The sequence below is a fragment of the Mauremys reevesii genome, linkage group 1, assembly GCF_016161935.1.
Source record: "Mauremys reevesii isolate NIE-2019 linkage group 1, ASM1616193v1, whole genome shotgun sequence".
Taxonomy (NCBI): Eukaryota; Metazoa; Chordata; order Testudines; family Geoemydidae; genus Mauremys; species Mauremys reevesii.
The window spans coordinates 319,548,211-319,573,113 of NC_052623.1; positions in this window are offsets into that span (position 1 = coordinate 319,548,211).

Genomic DNA, 24,903 nt, shown 5'->3' on the forward strand with positions numbered 1-24,903 from the left:
GCTACACTGATATTGACTTGGACTCTTAATACATTCCATGGGTGGCCCACTTATCCACTGACGCTTTAAAAGCTCCTGCACCTTATCCACAGACTCTTTAAAAACTCCGTGCTGGTTATGTGATATGTATGTATCTCTTGATCCTTGTAACCCATACCTGTAATCCCTCATAACTCAAGCCTGACCCCAGATGTACAGTACCTTCCCTCTTAACTTGTGTATATTTAATTTTAAACATTAACTTTAAGAAAAAAATTAATTCTAATGATGAGGGCAAAGACCCTCCCATGGTTTTCTAGAGAGTTCAAATGCCTGGCATAAGACCCCTGGCTGTTTGCTGTATTTCAGTGTCTATATGCAGTATGCAGATACATCAAGCAAGCAAGCTTACATTCAACATCCCCCTTTAGGGTAACTGCTCTTGAGCAGAAAATAATCATTTTTGATGGTATCAGACATTTGACACAATGTGAACTTCATTTCTTTCCTGTTGATCAAAGGTCACATCACACCACGCAGCACCATCACACAAACCTGATCCACAGAAGGGCTCCCATTGATTTTGCAGGGCTTTGCATCAGGCCCTATAATACTTGATATTGTCTGCCACATTCTGTCAGGCATGTGTCTTGTGCTACCTCCACACTCACACTAAAAAGCAGCATTTTACAGTGTGTGCATTGCCCAGTTTTCCCCTGGAACACAGCACACTCATTTGTTAAATGAGACAGATGAAAGGAAGAGTGGGGAAATCTATGCGCTTAAATTAAATTTCTCCCCCAAAGTTTATAATTCCCATGAATCTTTGTAATACGTATATGATGGAAGGAATTTTCTTTGTGGACTATGTCTTTCATTAAACATCTTAGACATGTGATTTTATTTTAATACAACAAACCAATAATTTCTAGATGTAAGGCTCAAATCTGCCCTCACTTGAGCTGAATTTAAGAGCATGTTCATATCCTTTGCAAATGAGACAAATTACTTTACTCTTTGGCTCATGACCTAACCTCTGTACTCTTTTGTCCTGATTCTAACATGCATGTCAGAGCACAATATATTTACCCCAAGAAGAGGAGTATGTATAACCAGGACCGGCTCCAGGCACCAGCGCAGCAAGCAGGTGCTTGGGGTGGGCAATGGAAAGGGGTGGCACGTCCGTCTCCTCGGCGGCAGTTCGGCGGTAGGTCCCTCAGTCCCTGCCACCGAATTGCTGCCAATTGCGGCTTTTCTTTTTTCCGCCGCTTGAGGCGGCAAAAACGCTGGAGCTGGCCCTATGTATAACCACAGAAAATACAGAATTTAAAGGGAAAGGGGGTGCAACTAGCTGAAGCAACTATTAAATATATGTCGGGAAGCATCAAACCATATCCATATCCACTTTTCTGCTAAGACTCAAATATGGTTCTTTTTAAACATACCAGCAAATATTAGAAACTCCTATGTGGAGTGTTTTTCAAGAAGGCAGGTACTGCTGCTCAGATCAGTTTATTCTGGCTGCCAGCCACATGATGATTTGAATAAAAGAAAAATGTACTTGAATACAGGCTTTCTGATGTTCACAAGTGTCTATCTTTGTGTCTCTTACATATACCACAAATTTACCTCACTTACCAGTAAAATGGTAAAACTGTCATTGAGGCTGGGATCAATTCAAAGGGTACGTCTTCACTACTGGCCGTACCGGCGGGTAGCAATCGATTTCTCGGGGATCGATATATCGCGTCTCATCTAGACGCGATATATCGATCCCCGAACGTGCTCCTGTCGACTCCAGAACTCCATCAACGCGAACGGCAGTAGCGGAGTCTACAGGGAGAGCCGCGGACGTCGATACCGCGCTGTGAGGACGGTAAGTAACTCGATCTAAGATACTTCGACTTCAGCTACGCTATTCACTTAGCTGAAGTTGCGTATCTTAGATCAATCCCCCCCCAGTATAGACCAGCCCAAAGAGAGCTTCTTAGACCCTTAGGAGCAGGAAGCGGCTTCAGTAGTTCATCTACAACCCCTCCAACCAATTAGGAGAAACATCAACTGATTGAAACAGGAATCTTTTCCAGTCCTAAAACAGCAGTCTTTTCCAGACTTTTCCAGGAATCTTTTCTAGTCCAGTCTTTTCCAGTCCTAAACTTCAGACATAGTGAAAAGATTAAGCAAGGAAAAATGGGTAGAGCTTAGAGTTTTGTCAGGGTTATAAATATTCCTTCCTTGTGGGAAGAAGGAAGTGAACAGAAATATGAGGCCAGATTTTGATCCTTGCCCTGACAGAGAGCTGTATTACAAGCTTAGTTATGCCAGCTTTATTAATATGGCCCTAGAGCTTTCACTGTGTATTTCTAATTTTAATTAATAAAATATGAAATTTAGTTTGTTTCTTGGACAAGGTGAAGATTACAGATGATGCCACATTTTAGGTTTTCCAAATTTGTTATTTTGACATTTTTAGCTTGTGTGTTTTGTGTGATTGTTTTATTACTGAAAAAACACTGAGAGCCTAAGACATCTAAATAAATAAACCTGTGCCCACAAAAGAGTTCACTTTTAACCTTCCAGTAGCTGGGCTTTGGACCATCTCTGTGGCTTTTTTTTTTTTCAGTTTTACACCATATGAATTTGACTTATCAAGCAATATCAGACTTTATTAAGAACTTGATGGAGATTAATAAAATGCTAGATGGGCTATAGCTGATAAGCTTTCAAAATTCTTCACTTTCAAATGGAATGAAGTGGAGATGGAAATTGAAGACATGGAGATAATGACTGATGGACAGAAGCTATTTTAACTGAGGGCACCAAATCTGCAGAAGATTGTGAGATTCAACTAATCACTTGGAAAATAAGGTTAGAATAAGAAATACCAGGTGTGGGGGCAAGAAAATCTTTTCAGAGTGGATTACAAGGTACAGGAGATGAATATCTTTGGCCTATGCTACATGTCATAGCACAATTAGACAGTACCCTGATATGGTATTTGTAGAGTGTATGGCTATGGGCCTCCTATAAGCAATCCAAGATCTAAAATGAGACTGTTAACCTTAAATTAGAACTCTGCTAGTTTTAAGCAATTGGAAATTATCAGCGTCAGATCCTCAACTGGAGCAAATTGGCATAATTCCACTGACGTCAGTGGAATTAGATCAAATGACATGATCTAGCCCAATATTTAATATTGTTAGAGTCATGTTCATTTTTGATGTAATGAAAATGTTTAACTTTAAACAAGCCAGAGAAGACACACCTCAATGACATATTGTTTTGATTTGTCAAGTTGGAGGTTCACTGTGGGGGGGATCTGATTGATGTATTTCTCCCACCTCCAGACACTACATAGTTTAATTCAGTGTTTCTCAACCTGGGGGTCACGGGAGGGATTTAGGGGGGCTGCAAGCAGGGCTGCAAGCAGGGTAGGAAGCAGAGCAATTGCCTGGGGCCCCATGCCACAGGGGCCTCTGCAAAGCTAATTTACGTGTTTTAGCCCTGCACTGAGCTGAAGCCTGGAGCCCTGTGCCCCGAGTGGGGTGGTTGGAGCCCAAAGCCCTCAGCTTAAGGTAGGGGGGGTTGCAATTTTTCTAAGGGGGGGTCACCATTTTTTTAAGTCCAAAGGGGGTCGCCAGCACAAAAAGGTTGAGAAACACTGGTTTAACTGATAAGAAGATGAACTGAATGTGAACTGTGAAAAATGACTTTGATTCACACACTGAGGGGTTTTTTTGTTTTTGTTTTTTACTTTCCATAATGTGGATTGTCACTTGCCTTTCCTCTTATTTCTTAACAGCTACTGCCACTGAGCCCATTTAGCCGGATTTATGTGATGTGATGAGTCAGTATTACATCTAGTATTGTGATTATCATGTCTGATTAATCTTCCTTATTCTGGAAAGTTATGCAAGTTTCTTACTGAAGGGTATACATGCAAGTTTTAATATTATTCATGTATAAGGCTGGTGACTTGAAGATGGAACATAATGAATCTAGACCAAAAGTGCCCGTGGCAAGCTACAGATAGGTGTAATGTATTTTGTGGAGTGGTCTCAGTCTTCAGTGCTGTTTTGTCCAGGATGAAGGTAGATGGTGACTGTCACATCTATACCCATCAAGTCAATTCTGTAATGTGTTTTTAAGCAGTCAGGAGTCCAGTTTGGCGAAGATGGCATGGTTTTTTTTTCTTTTAATTGACTGTACAAAAACTCATCTCAGTCCAAGGTTGCTGAGGCTTCTGGAACTATGTCATTCCTACTGGGCATGTGCAGAGAGTTGACAAAAGAACTAAATGTCTTTCTAAAAATATGTTCTTGCTGAACGAGAAGTAATGGGCTTGATGCAGGAATTAGTGGATGAAATTCTAAGGCCTGTGTTATGTGGAAGATCAGACCAGATGAACTGAACATCAGCTGAGGTTCATAAACTGGGTCTTGGACTATTTTCAAGTGCAAATACTGTGAACCCACTCTGACTTTGGATGGGTGTGGAATTCTGAATAAATTGTTGCACATAGCAATGGAGCTGATCTAAACTCTCACCAATATGAAACCAGTTCTGAAGCTCTAAGACTTGTAAATATACAGTTAACTTTGCTTTTATTGTTTGCATGCCTAGTTTTGGCTGAGACCAGAAGCAGAAATACTGAACGGGTATGCGCATACAGTACTGCTGATCCTTCTGAAACAAGGCAATACTGGGATTTTTATCATACTTCAAGGTCAATTTGCAGACCATGGAGATATGAATAAAAATTCAGACAAACATCCCATGCTTATGAAGTCTGAATGCTCAAGCCTTTAATCATTCAGCCATTACTAGTTTAAAGCAGTCACAGTGAAACCAGTCTTGGAGGTTGATAGTTGCGGTCACTCCCTCCTGGCTACATGGTATGTTATGAGACCAAAGTGGACACAATGAACATCTCCTGTTGCAGCCTTTCCTAACTTCCAGTATGCACCATCCTCTTATATAAGATCAATCAGAAAAAAGCTAGTAAAAGTAGCATGAAGCTGTGAAACAAAATTATAACACACTAGATTAGTTCATAACAGTCCATTTTACCATTTATTGTAAGATGGCAATAATTTTAGCAGAATGCTTTTAAGTGAATGTTGGAATTCTGCTCTGTGAACTTTGAAACATTTATTTTAAATATTTATTACACCATTGGGGAAAAATTATCAGTGGGTGTGGTTTAGCAATGGGCAGTTCAAATAATCAGCTATGTCTCTTTATCCAGGAATGCATTTTTGGAAACAAAATCTGTTGTGCTGTATTTCAAGAAGCTACACTTCTCACTCAGGTAGAATGGGGGTCTGCAATGGGATTCACATCCCATCAAGATGCTAGCCCTTAATTCATTGTGACTTGCTCCTGTTGGGGCTGTGATATGCAGACAAAACTACACAGGATCGTTTCAGCGGGCAAGACAAAGATGTCACATTTATTATGATAACACAATTTGATTTATGACCAATACCTAATACCTAGACACACACACACACACATCAAAGGTTCTGCAGCTGCTGCATAGTTACCAGTCCTGAATGTAGCTTTAGTGGCTTGATTTTGCAGCTTGGGTTCGTAGCTTGTGGCGGCTAACTGGCCAGGAAAGCCGGGCACAAGAAAGGTCTGGGTCTCTGTTGGGCATGCACCAATGCCCTTCCATGTTGGCAGCAAAATGTTACCCTCCAAAGTCCTCCATCTCACCCATCCTTTTTGTAGGCTTTAGTTTGAATCCAGAGTCTATAGGTCTTGCTGTGTCATGCTGCCTCTGGGTTTGGTGATTGATCACCTGTCAATTGCAGACGTGACTTTCAGCCTCAGATCTGGCTTTGATCTTCCTTCTATTGTACCTTTTCTTTTTAGGGTGGACTCTTCTTACTTTGTTAGGGCTCTTGTCTGCATCTTCAACCATTGGTGTTTGAACTCTATTTCATCGGGATAGGCTGGTTCTGGAGGTTGATTCCATCATCCATACATACCTCTGTGACAAACTGGGAATGTTCTTAATGTTTGCTCTGAATACTGTGTTGGTGCCTCAGTGTCCCCTCTGCAGTTCTTAAGTATCTAGGTGGTGGGAGAAGGGTGTGTGATTGCTGCAGAGGAAGGGGCCAGTGCACCTACATGCCTGACACACTGTCTCCTAGCAACTGATGGCCTCCCCCCCCCCGCAAAGGTGCCAACTGAAGGTGTTGGAGACAAAGAGGTCAGGTGACCTCCCGGCCCGGAAAAGGGGCTGAGCAGAGAGGAGGGGCTGGAAGGGTTTGGAGTCTGGAGCTGGCTGGGGACAAGGAGTGAAGTGCAGACGTGGGGGTCTGGCTCACTGTCCCCCAGAATGGACCCGCTGCAGAGGCCCACAAGGAAGTGCTACTCCAGGAGAGCCACTACAGATTGTTTGGACTACAGGGGCCATACCCCAAACTAAAGGGACATAGGTAGGAAGTAGCTCACAGCAGTGGATTTAGACTCTCTGCCGGGAAGACCTTGTAGCTTCCCACAGCACCCTGGGCTGGGACCCAATGGAGAGGGAGGGCCCAGGTCCCCTTTCCACACTCCTTTAAGCTCTAAGGTTCAGATGTGGGTGGAGGCCAGGAGATTCCCATCCTAAGGTCAGGAACCAGGCACCTCTGCCTTCCAGTTAGAGAAGCAAGGGGATGGAAGTCACGTACGCTAACTGCTAGGCTGCCTGACCCTCTGAGGACCCTATAAAAAAACATTTCCAACCCTTTCTGGTGAACAGTTTCAGTTATGACAAATCAACCTTTTCAGATGAAAACACATTTTGTTGAAAAATTTCTGACCAGCTCCAAGCATAGGGATTGTGTCTTGGTGTTGGGAGTGGGTGTGGTCACAGGCTACACTCTGCTCCAGACAGTCCTGTTGATATCATGGCCCTCTAGCAGATCTTCACAGACTGGCATATTTTAGAACACTCTTGAGGTTGGTCTAAGTTACACTAGCTCCTGATTGCTCCAAGGGCGAAAAGTGCATTCAATTGAATTCTAGAACACTTAGGGTGAGGTCTCCCCATGTCCTCCAAAAGCTTCCTCCAAATTGTGAATGTATGGGGTAAGGATTGTATTCAGGAGAGTGAAAATTATGAGGATATGATTGACTCATTGGCTAAATGAAAGGAAAATGCTTCAGTAAGGCTGGGCAAAATTTTTCAGACAATTTGAAAAATGCAGTTTCAGATTGACAAACTATTAGTGAATTCAACATGACTTTGTGAAATAGTTTCAGCTGAAAAATTTTGGGATCTAGATTCACAAGGAGACTTGGTTGTCATTCAAAAAAACAGAGAAAGAGGTGGTCAGTGAACAAAAAATAAATTAGTCACACAGTTCTACTCATTAGCAAATAAAAGATGGCCAGAATTGAGTTTATAAAACCCAGTGGCATTGAAATACCTACTGCAGTGGCTTATTGTTATAATGTATGCATTGCTTAAATGTATAATGTATGTGCTGAGTGCTTCACAGAGTGAATAAAAAGATACAATATCATCCCTATAATGAAGAGCTTACAGTCTAATTTAGATGAAATAGGCGTGATAATGTGAAATTGGGTGAGGAAGGACAAAGTATACATTAGTAAGATCACATAGTTGCTCAGTTTTGATATGTGCATGCCTTGATGATTTCTTTACATATATACATACACACACACACTCACACTTCTTCCATATATATATATATATATATATATATATATGTGTGTGTGTGTGAATGGATAGAGGGAGGTGGATTGGTGAAACATGGATTTTGAGATTAGCATATGGGGTGCTTTGGTAAGAGGCACAGAAACGATTGTGTGAGAAGGAAGTGGTATGATGTAGTGGAGTTAATGTAGCAGGAAATAAAGTCTGAGATGTAGGCTGGGATGCAATTGTGAAGGGCTTGAATGCAAATATGGATGACACTAAAACCTCACTTCCCTTAGGGCAGGTCTACACTAAGGGCGGGGGTCGAACTAGGGTACGCAAGTTCAGCTACGTGAATAGCGTAGCTGAATTTGAAGTACCCTAGTTCGAACTACTCACCCGTCCAGACGCCGCGGAATCGAAGTCCGCGGCTCCAAGGTCGACTCTGCCACCGCCTTTTGCAGTGGTGGAGTACCGGAGTCGACTGCGGCGCTTCCGGAGTTCGAACTATCGCGTCCAGATTAGACGCAATAGTTCGAACTCCGAGAAGTCGAACTCACCGCGTCGACCCAGCTGGTAAGTGTAGACTAGCCCTTAAAGTGTTTCTTTCTGAACTCATTTACAATTTAAATAAGAACATAGAAAGTGCCATGCAGGATGCATGTTTCTCTGCTCACATATCCTGTTATTCAGAGGGTATGTCTACACTGCAATGTAAGTCCAGGGTTAGTGGAACTTGAATCATCTGACCTGGGGTTAGAGAATCCAGGCTTTGAGTGTCTGCACTGATTGTTAACCCTATGTTAAGAATTTTCTAACCTGGGGCTCTAGCATCCACACTGCAGCATGGAGACCCATGTCAAAACAACTCTTAAGGGCCATCCGGAAATGTGGCCGCTCTAGCCCTTTGACCATGGTGCACTGTGGTAAACCTTACTGCCCACCCTGCACATTACAGGAAGTTTGAACAGCCTGCCAACACAGCCTACCAAGCAGTCATTTTGGTCTGTGCACTCCCAGCTACCAGAGAAGTCACTTTTTGAAGAACTTTTCTTGCTTGTGCTTTCACTCCTGTGTCAGGAAATGGACAGAGTTTCTGTGAGATGCTGGTGGACATTTTTGGTGGTGTTTTCTGACCCACCAAAGGCGCCTGACACAGCTTATGATCGAGCAGGAGGAGGAGGCAAAGGCAGAGGAAGCGCCATGGCAGACTTGAATTGGCTGATGCGTCTCATGACACTCAGTATAGCTGCTGATGCCTCATACATAGACTGGAGGTTCTAGAAGTGGGCCACAAGCACAGACTGGTGGGATCACCTCATCACACAGACCTGGGATGGCCAGCAGTAAGTCTAGAATTTTCACATGAAGAAAGCTACATTTCTTGAGTTTTGTGAGCAGCTTGCCCTGAACGCTAGCATAAAGATACACGTTTGAGGACACGTTTGCCAGTCCAGAAGCAGGTTGCTATAACTGTTTTGAAGCTGACTACTCCAGACTGCTAAAGGTCCATTGCAAACCAATTTGGTTTTGAAAAGTGGCAAAGGTTTCCGAGGCAATCAGGCATGTGGATTATCTGAAGATGGCAGACATAAAAGATATGCCTGAAGTACTGCTGGCTTTGAGAGAATGGGGTTTCCTAACTGCTCTGGAGCCATTTATGTGCCCACAGTTTGCTTTCTCCAAGGAGCACATGAGTACACAAACCACAAAGGGTACTACTCCATTGTTATTGCAAGCCATTATGGATCACAGAGGGCAATTTATGAATGTTGAGGTGTGTTGCACTGGGAAAGTTCATGATGCCATAATCTTTCACTGATCAGGAGTCTACATTCATGTACAGGCTGGGACACTGTTCCTATCAAATGAAACTGTTGTCTGTCATAAATGAAATTGCTGTTTCCACCATTAGTCCGGGAGACTCTGCATGCCCACTTTTGCCTTGGACTTATGAAACCATACCCTGATTGCAGAGGCCCTGGCAAAAGACAGCTTAATTACATAAGAAAGGCCATACTGAGTCAGACCAAAGATCCATCTTGCCCAGTATCCTGTCTTCCGACAGTAGCCAATGCTAGATTCTCCACAGGGAATGAACAGAACAAGTAATCATCAAGTGATCAACTAACATAATTAGTTAGAATTTCCTATTTTGAGGTTGCTCCACATTCAGCACTGGCAGTCAGGTGCAGTTCTTTGTCACTGTACTTTTACACTTGACCTGTGCCTCAGCAGGGGAGCACTTATCTTTCCCAATATTCCAGCAGGTGCTCCTGTTGGAGCAGTAGGTCACTGATGGTCCATTCGGCTGGTTTGGATTTAATTTCTCACCGATAGGAAAAGTTCTCTGAGATCACAGATTCTTCTGGAGGTTGGAGGATGGGTGCATAGGGGTGTTTTCTTCTTACCCCCATCACTCACTGGCTATTTTACACCCTCATATCCCTGTTTTGTTTTTTTGTTAAGCCAGTTTTATTAAACTCCAACCCTTCAGGCCCTTCTCAATGTGTATTAATAGAGGAAATATGAGTGTGTGTTGTGTGTGTGTGTGTGTGCATGTGTAAAATTCTTTGCCAGTTTCATGTCAGGTGTGAAATTTTTACAAAGTGTTCTAAAACAGGACCTGAACTAGGAACTTTTCAGATTATGCTCTCCAGCTCATCTTCATGCCAATTCAAAACCAATAAGAATAAAACAAGTTAGCATCTGCCACTGATATTTCCTCTCACTCCCCAAACAATTTTTTTCATTCAGTATTTTAGTCCTATGTTCAATTGAGTTATAAAAATGGATCCAGTGAAATACAGCTGAACAACACACAGCAGCCTCGGTAGCACCCATGACATATACTATATGTTAGAAGAAGCTTCAGTTAGGAATATAAATTATTTATACTTTAAGCGTTGCTACACACAGCTTTTGCAGGCTTTCTTCTGCTGTGCTGACTGTAATGATTGACCCTTTCTGATTTCAGTATTTGATTGAAACTGATAAGCTTTTGCCCTCTCCAAAAAAGTAGCCTACTTCTTCATTGTGTGTCACTGAGGGACAGGAAGTGTGGGAAATGACATTTGAAAAGAAAAATATAGGTTTGCATCCTTATTTTTTCTAAATTCCTTTCTGAGGGCAGATCCTTAGCTGGTATAAAATGTCTATAGTGTCTTTGACTTCAGTGGAGTTACACTGATTTATACCAGCTGAGGATCTGGCCCTTTGAGTTACTCATTCTTGCCGAGCTGATGGTTTTGGTTAGTGGTATTGTTGGCAGTTATCCTGTATATGCTCTTGTGTATTTTCTCTTTATTAGGAAAATAGGATTTTCTTATTTAAAAAAAATGTGTTATTGCTTCAGCTATATAGAGAGCCATTCAGGAATTTCCCTAGGTTTAATCTCATGGAGGACAATCCATATTCTCACTAACAAAGCTGCCTCTTAGTGCTTTCAAAATGGGAAGACTCCAGGCAACAGCCGATGGACAGCATGAAAGAAATCGCACTTCCTCTGTGGAGAATGGTGACCTACAAGAGTAACTGACAGCAGAAGGATCATGCTGAGCGAGAAAACCCTGAAATCAACATAATGGGGTGGTTGTCAGAGGCAAACATCACAAACGCCCATCAGTCTGAAAGGCATCAACACAGGTTTCCATTTCATGTCCCATGATGCTTTACGGAACAAGGCCTTTACTGGCTCTGTATCATGAGGTTTGCTCTCAGCAGAAATTATTTTCTCTTTCTGGGTGCTGAAGAACGTGTCTGATTCTGCTCTCAGTTACACCAATATAAAGGAATGATGCACTGGAAGGCAAAGATGTCAGGAGATGGACACGAGTGTGAAACTTTAGCAACGAGTGTGGAAAAATCAGTTTAAAACTCCCTTTGGTAATACCGTGATCCTCTGTGCTGGGCTATTCCCTCACTGTACTGTGGTAGAGCAGCCTGAGATGTGCTGTAGCATACACTGGCCTTTAATGGCTTGAAAACACAGTCTGTAATTGGTAAGGGACAGAGCACTCTGGAAGACCCTCTTTCCCCACCACTTTGTTGACAGCAAGTAGGGGTATAGGATGCATGTGTGCCTGTCAACTGCATGTTAACTACAAGATCATCTTTACACTGGTTTGAGCCTTCTTGGGCCAGTTAAACTGGGTTTGTGGCTATATTATGTCAGCAGTGCAGTAAATTGTCTGTGACCCGGTGGAGTTAAATTCGTATAAAATTAGGTAAATGATATCAGAGTCAGGCCCTTGTGTGGGTGATATCCAACTCTTTGCTGTCTAGAAATTAAATCTGTGGTCTTAAGAGGTCCTCCAACCTAATGAGCATTAGGACCCAGAAGTTAAGCAGAGTAGTGAGTTGTTTTCTTACTAGTTTCCATGATATGCCATCATTTGGTACACAATATTGTGTTAGCCAATGGCAACTCAAAGCCATTGTGTTTCCTTTGGCTGGATAATCCATAATGCGAACCCATTCCTTCTTGCTAGCATGTAATTCTATCTAGGTTCTTTTATTATGCTCATGATGATTGCAGTGTGGTCTGGGAATATAAGATGTCACTACTGCATGATTGGAATTGCATCTGAGTGGAGGATTCTCAGCTGGGAACAGTGCATTAGCTTCCTCGCTGGATTTACATACCATATAAGAAAGCTAAGAGCTTGGCTAACTTTCAGCTCATGGAAAAGGCTACCCCGTCCATGTTGGGTCCTATTTTAGCAGAGTATTAAAAGTAATAGAAATTATTTTCCCAGTCAGGAAATTTCTTTGAGTGTAGTTTCACTCGATGGGATTTAGCTGTCAAGGTTGCCATGGGAGCCATTGACTGAATTTCCCTGTCTTTCTATTTTCAAATCCAGATTGAATTTTGTACTAACAGAGCTTGATCCTGCCCAATAGTAAGTGTGGAGTGTTACATGCAGATGATTCTTTGGGATAAACCCAAACGTCAGGTATGTCTAAACTGCGGTGACAACCTAAGCTTAGACTCAGGCTTGAGCCCAACCCCCGCTTCTATCTACACACAAATCTCTGACTCTGGCTCAGACCCAGAAGGTTCTGGGAGTGGATGTTTTGAGACAGAGTCAAGTTGGAATTCACAGTTCAAGCCCTATCGTTTTGCAGGGTAGATGCGGCAGAACCCTCCACACCCAACTAGGGTTCTGGGAGTCTACCAAAAGTATCCCACAATCCTATGGGTCAACTTCCCTTCTCCTTTCTAGCTGAAGAATCTCCAGTTGACTCCAGAAAAATGGAAACAACCCCCCTTGGTGTAACGCGGCAGCTTGGTGAGTCAGTTTTTAACCCTTCCATTGCCTGTCTTCTGACCACAGAACTGCAACACACCATCAGAGAGCCTTCTTGTTTGCACAGGAGACTGAACAGAAGAAGGCTTTTGCAAAGCACACTGCGTCATGGTCCCAGGAGCACAACCAGGTTTTGGTGAATCTCTGGTGTGAGGCCAGCAAAACAATGGACTTTAGTAGGAGTACCAGGAGTATCAGGAATGACCATGCGTACTAGCAAATAGTGAAGAAGGTGGCAGGCTTGCCTGTTTTATGAGGAGTTTGACTGGGTGTGAGGTACTGAGATGAGCACAGAGGAAACATTGGTGCATGATGACTTGGTCAGCTGGGGTGGTTCCCTGATAGCCCGAGAATCCAGCCTGGGGACTGATGGGAGCCTGCAGCAGGCACTGAGTGAGGCCAGTGAAATGACTGCTGCTGAAACCAGAAGGGGCTTTGCACCTGGAGCAGCAGCAGCACATCCTTGGGCCCCCTACTCAAAGAAGCTTTTTGAAGCCCGCCCCCTCTGAGGAACATCCCACCACGGAGCCTGCAGAAGACATGGAAGGGACAAAATGCCACCCTGGAGTCTGGTAAATTTCTGGTTCCATCTTATTGTTTGTCAATATAGGAGTGGGAGGGATGGCCATTCAATGAACTAATGCAAAAGGTAAGAGAATCCTCGGCTACCAGGGTATATTGGCTGATGATGGATTAGCTTCCCCCGCCCCCCCATGTGGAGTTCTTAATGTTGGCTGGGAAATGCAAACAATAAAAACATGATTTTTTTTTACTGGAAAGCTTAAGATTCTTGCTAAGGCATTCTTGTTTCTTAAAAATAATACCCTTACACTGCAGGACTGTAAGTATACTTCTCTGTAACCAAACAACAGTGTAACAAATGACTGGAAATGGTGAAAGTGGGACTGAGGGAGGGAAATCTAATCCATTTCAGTTAAAGGTAGTCCATGCAGTCATAGCTCACAAAACCATTTGACATTCTGTTCAGAAGTTTGTGGGGGGGCAGAGGAAGGCTGTGGAGTTCTACGTCTTTGCATTCAGCCATAGAGGCTAAGCCATGAGGAAGTTGTTAATGCAGCATCCTGTTGATTCCCTCATGAATTCTGATCCAATTCTGGGTGCTAATAATTGGAAACTTTTCCTGAAGCAGGAACTCCAGAGAGATTAGTCACATTTCAGAGAAGGGCATGTTTTCCAGAGCCAACTCGGTAGCTGATCAGCCCATTCTACTCATAGATGTGCTGTTCGGTCATTATAATGTTGAATACTTCAGTAGCATATGCTGCAGTCTTCCCACAGCAGCTTGGAATAACATCTCCCTTTGCCAATTGAGCACCACAAGAACTGTTATATCCTCCAAAAAGTGGAAGACCTGAAATGATAGAAAAAGTTTTTGTAGCATGGCCACTGACAGCACCCCCCACCCTCAATCCTTGCAATTTTAGAAAACAAAAACCATCTTTTCATTTTTAACATACCATTGTCTCTACATTTCTTTCACTAATTCACCAGGCTGGGTCCACGAAGCTTCTGTGACTTGAAGCATCCCTCTCACAATATACCAAAGTCAGGTTGTAAAAGTATCATTTTATGTCCTTAAAATTCCGCAAGGATTTTTTCTGTATTCCTGCAATGAGCTATTTGAGACAACACTCCTCTGTGTCTTGTCCTGTTCCAGGCAGGCCCCTCCACCTCTATTGGCTGCAGTACCACCACAGCTCGCCTGGGCCAAAGTGCCTTCATGGACAATTCCAAGAGGAAGTGTTTCCGTGATGAACCTCTGGCTGAAGCTCTGGACAGGCCAACAAGCAGGTCCAGTACTGAAGGCGGAGGGACTTATGGCTAGAGGAAAGGCTGTGGCTGGCTGCACAGCTTGTGGGCAGGTTTTCAGAGTAGGAGCAGGCACGTGCTTCACAATTCCTGGAACAGGAACAGTGGCTAAGGAAGAAGGACAGATCTCAGCAGCCAGAGCTGTTTGAGTGGCTGATTACACTAATGGCCACAAGAATCACAGAAGTGTAGGACTGGAAGGGACCTCAATAGGTTATTAAGTTCAGTCCCCTGCACTCAAGACAGGACTACGTAATAACTAGACCATTACGGACAGGTAAATATCTCACAGAAGCTCTGCCTGTTTCCTGAGACAGGAGTGAAAGTGCAAGTGAGAGAAGCTCTTTAAAAGCCACCTCCTTCATATTGCTGGCTCCAGTAACTAGGAGCAGAGACCAAAATGACTGTTTGCCAGGCTTGTTAACAGACTGTTCAAACTTCCTGTAACATGCAGGGTGGACAAGCAAGTTTTCCCACCGTGCACCATAGACAAAAGTCTATTTCGGCCACATTTTTGGAGGGTGCTAGGGAGTTTGGGATATGGTTGATTTGACTCGGGTCTGTGTGCTGCAGTGTGGATGCCAGACCCCCAATCCCCCCCCCCCCCGCATACAAACCCAGATTAGAAAATTCCTTACACTGATTGCTAACCCTACATTGATGCTCGAGCCCTGGGTTCTCTAACCCAGGGTCAGCTGACTTGAGTCTCACCGGCCCTGGGCTTGCATTGCAGTGTAGATATGCCCTAAGGGTACGTCCACACAGCAATTAAACACCTGCTGCTCATAGTCCTCAAGCTGCTGAGCTGTAAAATTGCTGTGTAGGCATTTGGGCTCAGGCTGGAGCCCAGCCTCTGAACCGTGCCCCCTTGTGGGATACCAGAGCCCAGGCTTCAGCCGAGCCTGAATATCTACTCAGGAATTTTTAGCCCTGTGAGCCTAAGTCAGTTGCCCCAGGACAGCTGCAGATAGGCCCCAGGTCTTTTATTCCAATGTAGAATTACCATCAGTGGCACAGTTTCAGAGCGCCATGCCTTCAGCTGCTGGAGAAATGGAACCCAGTGATTTAAGTGGAGGTACATGTATAGCTGCACTTTTAAAAAAAAGTTTTGCAATGGATAATAGGGGAAAAGGTTGAAAACCAGTCTTCCTAAGTGGGAGATGAGTAGAAAATAGGACAGTTAAAGTTCTCTCAACAACTAGCAATCAGAGGCAGGCTGAGCAATGCTACTGTAGAAAACAAAGGTAGGGACAAGCTGCAGGAAGTCTGGAGCATATCAGGGTTTCAGAACGTCATACTGAATAACAGGAGCAGAGAAGTGACCCGAAGCATAGTGAAGGGCTTGTAGCTGACACAAATGAGTCTGCAGAAAAGAGTAATCTGGAAGAGACAGACACAAAATAAAGTACGGCACAGAGACTACAGTCTGGATCAAGAGATGGTGGTAGCAGGGACTGAAGCGTAAGGCTACTAGAGGAAGACACGAGGTCTTGGAGACCAGATGTTCTTCCAGAACATAGACAAAAAGACCCCAGGAGTGGGGGTAGGGATGGTCAGAGGATTAAAAGGCCACAACAGGTCCCTGTTTCTTTAAATATATAAGGCTCTTAATTCAGAGGGGTAGCCGTGTTAGTCTGGATTTGTAAAAAGCAACAGAGAGTCCTGTGGCACCTTTAAGACTAACAGATGTATTGGATCATAAGTTTTTGTGGGCGTCTGACGAAGTGGGTATTCATCCCAATACATCTATTAGTCTTAAAGGTGCCACAGGACTCTCCAAAGATCTTACTGTGACTACTGCCTACCATTAGAGGCGTCGAGGTGTGGGTCTGAAAAAATGAATGCATATAACAGTAGGGAAGTTTAGGGAGCTTCATGGAAATCCAAGCCTTCTGAGTGTCTGGAGTGAATAAAGGGAGAGGTAATACTAAAGGGAACCACTTCGGAGAATTCTGTATGGAATTTGTTTTGTATGAGCCTCTTAAAAAATGAGTATGCTATCTCACTTGGGAGAAGGGGAAAGAGAAAGAGAGAGAGGCTGGAAGCAGAAAGAAAAGGCCTGAAACAGAAGCCTGAATAAAAAAGAAATATCATAATTAATAATAATACTTCCACATCACTTTCCAGCTGAGGATCTCAAAGTACATTACGAAGATTAATGAGCTAATCCTGGGAACACCCACATGAAGTAGATCTCTATTATTCTCCTCACTTTACAAGTGGGAAAACTGAAGCACATGGTGTCCATGGTTTGCCTAAGTTCATAATGATGTCCAAAGACTATCAGCAGGGCATTCATATTGAAGAGCACTGTTTAATCGAAGTGCAAAAGAGGTAAATTACTCTATTTAGTACCAAGATATGAGGCCAGTGCCCAGCAGCAGCTGGCCTTCATTGCTAGAGCTGAGGAGATATTGGAAAGAAGGTGGCTCTAGGCTCCTTGAATCCTGGGACTTGTTGGGGGAGCTGTTTCAGTCCCTGACATAGTCTAGAGCAGAATTCCCTAGGGACTACTATACTGGCTGAGGATCACCAGAGGGCAAGACATCCTACCCAGCATGTTGCTGACAAGCCCACTGTGTGGATGGTGGGGAAGTGGATGGTGCAGTCAGCTATATCAGCTCTACCCCAGTCAGAGATTCCCTTGAGCCAAGGCACCCACAGCTGCCCTTGAAGGGCCAAAAATATGTGCCTGGTTCCTACTCCACTGGGATTGGCTTGCTTCCAGAAATGTTTCACTAGCAGTTATAAAACATCCCTGTATTGAGGTGGCCTTGTTTGTGAGCATTCTAATGGGTTTATGAGGACTCTAAGATTTCAAGATCCCCTGTGGTTATTCCATTATCAGTCTTCAGTTCTCTGAATAAGTGAATGGCAACGGTAGATAGGTCAACATTTGTTGCCAGTGAATGACAATGGCTTACAAAAGCTCTTTTCTAAGTAATAACATCAGTATCTTTTCCCCCTCTCTCTCCCCCTTTCCAAGGAGAGCAACTAGAAATAAATAGTCCCTGCAGCACCTGAACTGGAATATAATAATGAGGAGGTCAGTCTGGGAAAAGGATTGGGAAAGGGAAAAAAGGCAGCCACAATGGGGATATCAGCTAAAACATTAAATCTCCCTCCATTAGCATGGCAGGGGGGGAGAGGGATCGAGTGGATTTTATAGGGATGCTGTCATCATCAGACTAGCAAGCTATTCACTCAGCACTGCGATAAAGGAAAAACGCTTCCTTGACAAAAAGCAACGATTAATTTTAAAAGAGGTTTCAGGAACCAGGACATCAGAAGGCAGCTGTGGTTAGCAGCAGTTGCTATACAATAAGTACAGTGCTAGAGTTGCTTACCAGCCAGCATTTGCTCTGAACACTTACTGTGCTGCAGCTGGCCTTTCCACTAACCAAAGAAATGTCTGCCATTCGAGAATTGTTGTACACTTCACCTTTTTCAATATTACCTGCAAATCCTTGGTGGGGAGAGGGTGTGTGATTCCATTTTTTGTAGGACTCAAAACACAGGTGACTTGAAACAGCAAGAACTACTCCATGGGGTAATCATAACATAGTAGTACACTACAAAAATGCATTAAGTATACCACCCCTCTGCTAGAGAATCAATTCTCTAAATTCTACTCTCTCATTCATCTCTGTAAGGGCCTGATGCAATGTCCATTAACGTAAATTAACTTAAGGCACTAAATCTGAAGTAATTTAATTAATTTAATCATGTTACTCTGGATTTACAGTGGCAGAAATGAGGGCAGAATTTGGTCCTATGCTTTTGATAATCCGCTTGCCAAACATATCAATGGGTGCTAATAGGATTTACAATTATGAATGTCAGAAACAAAAGCACTAAACAAATCTTTCTTCTTTGCCTCCGAATTGTAGCTTATCTATCATTATCTTATTTTTTTTCTTTTCTTTGTATAGTGCCTATGTTGTCTGCCAGACACGGAGCAATCAAATAGTGAGTCAAAAAACCTTAGATCAGTACTAGTGACAATAAGGCTTTTCACTCCTTTCATATTCTCAGGCTGACAGGCTGACCCCCAGCAATCCTTGCTGAGCAGGGTGCAAGTGTGTAGAACAACAGCTGGCACAAATATCTGGTTGAGTATGAGGGACAGACTGAAACATGATTAAGACTCGATTACTTTTGGTTCCATAGGTAGAAACAATCAGGTACAAAGTAATTTGTACCCAGACCATCTCTATTTTTTAGCTTTTTCCCCTTTGTGATGCGGTTTAAGATGAAAGCTATTTTCTGAAGATGCCATTAAAATGTTCCCATTTACATCCATAGCTCATGTGAAACAGTTAGTGGGAAATCCTGTCAGGATATAGATTATTACTAGTGCTTTAGGAGCCATGGCAATCTGTAATCATGGACAGTATTTAGCCAGAAGCGTACATGAACAGGAGTTGTGATATTCAAAACACTTGGATACAAAGAGACGCTGTATCAAGGACTGGTTGAAAAAATTTCATCAACTGTTTACCAATGGAAATTGAGGTTTTGACTAAATGAATTTGTTTCACAAAAAGTGTCTGCTTTCCATGGGAAATTTTGATTTTTCATTGAAAAAAACCAAAAGCCTGGAACCAAAATATTTCAGTTTGCATATATACCACTGTGCTGCCACATGGGAATTGTAGTTTGGTTGGCCTCATGTCCCAATTCTCCTCTAGTGGGCCAAACTCCCCAGGTGGACTTTATCTCCCATGATGCAAAAGGGCCATGGGACTGCCTTACAAAGAGAGGAAACCCTGGTGAATCATGGGAAATGTAGGGTCGGGAGCTTGGCCTATTGAGTGTATTGAACCTGAACTACAAATCCTGTGAGGCACTTTTTTTCCTTTTTCCATCAGAAATTGCTTTGGGGATGTAACAGGGCTCACTCACCACTGGGGCACCTCCTTGTGGCCACTTCTGGGGATTATCTCCTGTCAGGCCTGATGCCCTGCTTTCAATAGTTGTTCACACTGTGTTCCCTTGCACTCTCCAGGAGTTGCAGTGCTCCCCCTTCATGACTCAGCCCTCTGACTAGGTATCTGCTTCTGGGGTACCAAAGTCTCCCTGGATCAGCTGTCCTGTCCCAGACAATTTTCCAGTCCAAAGCCAGGTTCTGTACCACTTTCCAGTGGGTGGTAGGGAAAACCAGGCCCACCCCACTATTCCAGGTTCTAGTCCAAGGACCCTATGTCCAGCAACTGTGATCTGCTTCCTCCCAGACCCTGTCGCTATTTCCCTGGACTCCTTCCTACTTCCGTCTTCTATTTTCTGCCCACCCTCCACTCTGAGTTTACCAGCCCAAACTCCATCCTCCCAGGGAGTAGCTGTGGATGACATCCCTCCTCTGACTTCTTGGCAGACTCTGTAGCTTCCAACACACCATTTTTTGCAGGAAATGATTTCTGTCTACTTCCCCTGCAGCCCCCTTCTGATCTCAGCTTCATCCCTTTATTTAAAAAAAAAAAAAGCAAGCCAACAGAATGTTAGGAACCATTAGGAAAGAGCTAGATAAGATAGTAAATATCATAATGCTGCTATGTAAATCCATGGTATGCTCATATATTGAATACTGTGTACAATTCTGATGGCCCCATCTCAAAAAAGCTATATTATCATTAGAAAAGATACAGAGAAGGGCAACAAAAATGATTAAGGGTATAGAATAGTTTCCATATGAGAAGAGATTAAAAAGACTGAGACTTTTCAACTTGGAAAAGAGATGAATAAGAGGGAATATGATAGAGGTCTACAAAATTATGAATGGTTGGAGAAAGTGAATAAGGTAGTGTTATTTACCCATTCACATAACACAAGAACCAGTGGTCACCCAGTGAAATTAATAGGCAGCAGGTTTATAAGAAACAAAAGGAAGTACTTCACACAATGCACAATCAACCTATGGAATTCATTGCCAGGTGATGCTGTATAGGCCAAAACTATAATGGGGTTCAAAAAAGAATTAGATAAGTTCATAGAGGACAGGTCCATCAATGGTTTTTAGCCAAGATGGTCAGGGATGCAAACCCATGCTGTGGGTGTCCCTAGCCTCTGACTACCAGAAGCTGGGAGTGGACAATTGGGGATGGATCACTCAATGATTGCCTGTTCTCTTCATTCCCTCCGAAGCACCTGGCATTGGCACTGTTGGAAGACAAGGTACTGGGCTAAATGGACCATTGGTCTGACTCAGTATGGCTGTTCTTATCAGCTCAAGCTGCTCCTTCCCAGATGAACTTCATCTTCCATTAGGTACTATTGAGCCCTGGCTCTCCTACAGGTGTGGCTTACAAGGTTAATTGGCCTAACTTATCCTGCTCTGCCTTGTGTGGGGTGGACAGCCCAACACAGGGGGGGAAAACATGTTCTGACCATCTCTATTTGTAACTGCAGCAGCACCTGGTAAATTGAACTTTGCCTAAGTTCAGCCTGAATTTGGATACAACCTCAGGGGGCACTTACTTAGCCACATGCATTTTGGTGTCATAATTAATACGGTATAAATTGATTTGCTGAGAGCCAGTTTCTGCTTAGCCCCTTCACAGGGTGCCAGAAGTAGGCATGATCTTAGGGCTGGATGATCAAGGTGGCCATCCTGGGTGCCAACATTTTGGGATACCAAGTCACTGATGAAAATAAATTGGCCTTTTTTTTCTTTTGTGCCTTTTGGGTTGTGGGGCAAGGGTGAGGGAGGCACTGGTGATGTTTTCTGTTCTGGAAGACAAAAAAACCTAGAGCCAGCTTCGCTCTCTTTCCTCTCAGTTTGGCCTGCATAAAGGCTGGGTATACTTGCAGTCCCTGTACGCAGGAAACGACACTTGTTCTCTGTGGGTTCTCCAGTGTCAGGGTGGGACAGGGATTCTGCAAGGCCTTCCCCTCTAAACTGGCCTTCAGTGTGGGACTGGCACACAGCTAGCAGCTGGTAGGGTGACCAGATAGCAAGTGTGAAAAATCAGGACAGGGCGTGGGGGTAATAGGAGCCTATATAAGAAAATCCTCAAATATCGGGACTGTCTCTATAAAATTGGGACATCTGGTCACCCTAGCGGTGGGAAGAGACTGCACTTAAAGTGCCATTGTTGGGAGTTCACTCACTGGAAACTGGGGAGTTCAGGGAAGTAGGCAGAATGCCTCCTGATGCTCACCTCTGTGCCATTCTATTCTGAGCTGTTCTGTGAGGAGTGATCCAGCACTAGGTGAAGGTGATTGAATAAGGCAGAATTAAACTGTGCTGAAATGCTCTTTTGTGTCTTTTGTTTTCTTCCAAAGCCATTGTAACTTTTTCACACTGCCTTTGCCCTTCTGGTTGCTTTTTCTTAAGTAACAGAAATTTAGACTTGACATTTTTCAGGAACATGTATCTTCATGCTCTGAAAGTTTCCTTTCTTGAGTCAAAATAAATGTCAGTGGGTTCCTTAAGATTCATTTCTGTTTGCAGACAAAAAAAAATTGTCAAAAAAGCTATTTGTTCTGCCAGTTGCTCTGGAAAGCTTACTATTGAGACTGCATAAAGTGAATATTAAACATTCACCAAGCAAAGATCTATGGCCCCAATTTAAATTGCATACAAGATACCAGTCGATACTTTAAGTTTGGTTTAGCTGGTCTTGCTGGAGTCTCTCTGCACTCCTTGCTAGCTTTAGATTCACAGTTATCCTGTATTTGCAAGCATTTTAGCTCAGTAAAATAGCTCAGCATGGCTGCAAATGCACTGTCTCTCCAAAGCACTCACCCAGAAAGAAGCAGACAGTGTAAGCTTCTTAGAATCTGACCTGATCTCAGGCCATTCAGTCAACCATAACAAAGCACTGCTGACAGTACTTATTGCTAAGATACTATTCAACAATAAAAGACGTCACATAAAACAATCAAGCAGCAGATCAAAGATGTGAGGCTGCACCAACTCAATATGCATTTTAAAAAGGGAGACAGAAGTCTTCACCTGTTACTTTGCAGTTCATTTGGGTTATAAAACAAAAGTAAAGGGCTTTTGAAACAGATCAGGATAATTGTCTAGTCTTATTTTAGGTACCCAGTTTTCATAATGTATCCTTAGTGCTCACTTTATGGACAACAACATCTTTACCTTTCACTGAGCCCAGCTCATTTGTGAAATGACATCTTTTGTTAGGATAGGTTCTCTCCATCTTAGAGAAAATTCTGTGGCGTTTAATAGGAGAAACCCAAGAGGCTCCTGTAGAAATTACTCCTAAAACATATAAAATGTAATATAAATTTTTATATGTTTTTGTTTGTTTTTTTTGTTTGTTTGTTTGTTGGAGCCAATAATATCCTACAACGGGGGAAATAATTCTATTAATTTCTATTAAACTCTTTTATTAGGGATTTTACTGTATGGATGGCAAAGATTTTCCATAGCTGTTGGAAGGTAAAAGAAGGATTTAGGAAAATCAGTTCTTATTAAACACCACAATGTTTAGAAATCACAGTATTTGGCCACAGAAGGGCATGTTTCCGGGGTCCATTATGAGCCATCTAAACAGTAACTTGATGGAATTAAAAATGTTATTAAAGCTAATGTTAAAAAAATTATATAATACATAGGTTGGGAAAAGATTGTCTGTACATCTGGGTATAGTGCTTAGATAATCCACAAATACAAAGTTAGTTTTTAAAAGTCATATGATACATAGAGTACATAGAAACTAGATTAATGTATTGTTACTACAAAACAGCTCTTCAATTTTAAAATTAATCTCTAAAGCTTTATATTTATGGATTTCACAACCTTCATACATAAAGGTCAAGTTTACATATGTCTCCAAGCTACCTTTAATTTTACACTTGCAATTTTTGCATGTGCAGTCATTGTGCATGCATAAAAACAAAATGTGTGTATACTTCTTATTTCACTTCATTTCTTAAGTTATTCTTATTTTATTCAAAGGGGATTGTCCAGCCCTAATGTGATCACAATGCCTTTGTCTGCATTCATTGGTATCGTGCCAGTAGCTGGGTACGTTCTAGTTCAGTAAAAATATTAAATCAGGATATTACGCATTTCCCCATTTAGCTCTAGCATTTTGAAAAGACCCTGTGCCAGTTAATGCACAGTCAGAAACCTGGGAGAGGAGGAGGGAGATGGTTTCAAAGGAAGAAACACAACACCTGTATTTCTTTAAAAAACAAATAAAAAAACTGTAAGGTGTGCTTGTTCTGAAGCATGGAGTATATACTTTAAAGTGATTCAGTGTTCGGCAAACCAAGTTTCTTTTATGCATCTCTCTTCCCCCACCCCATTCCATTTTCCATCCCCAGAGCAAATGATGACTATTACTACATAAATGAGATCATCTGGTCATGGTAATGTAATGTGTAGGTATCATAGGTAATTTAAACATGGGTGTGATGTCACCAAAATGGCCCAAATAATGCCCCAGAAAGCAATTTTGGATGACAAAGAGTTCAGTTTCATAGCACTACATTATGGCTGCATTAACTTTAATGGAAGTTTCAGGATTCACTTGCCATCCTGAGGGACTGAACTTGAGCATCCACAACTGATACGTGCGTGAGAGTTGCTATAAAAGAGTAACAAAGCTTCTAAACTGTACAATTCCACCATGAAGCTCTGCATTGGCTACATAATCACTTCTTGGTTGGAACTCAGACACAGCATTCAGAAGTGAATTGATACACATGGAAATCCAGCACAGTGAAATGGTATGAATTAGGGACCTGATGTTCCACTGAGTTTTGGCAGTTTTCCCCTGCTGTAACTTCAAAAAATTCAAGTAGAGGAAATCAGTCAGGGTAAAGCTGGAGAATAAAAATCCCTAGAAGCTTTGTTTCTCTTTCCCAGCAAAATTGTATGTCTGAGTCTGAAATGTTATTGTTTGTTTTCTTCATCGTTGCTTGTGAAAAAATCAATTAGAACCTCAGGCTTTTTGCATCCAGGGGTATATGTTCAGGGCCCAAATTAGAGAGGGGTTGATAATCCACAACTTTTGTTTTCTTTAAGAAGAGCTACTCTTGATCTGTTGACTACTCAAAGGGTTGCAGGACTGAAATTATTATAAGCAGCACTGGTAGCAATGCCTATAGTTTAGGTTATCAAACTGTCCATGTGAAAGATCTTTTTTTCCCCAATTTCTTACA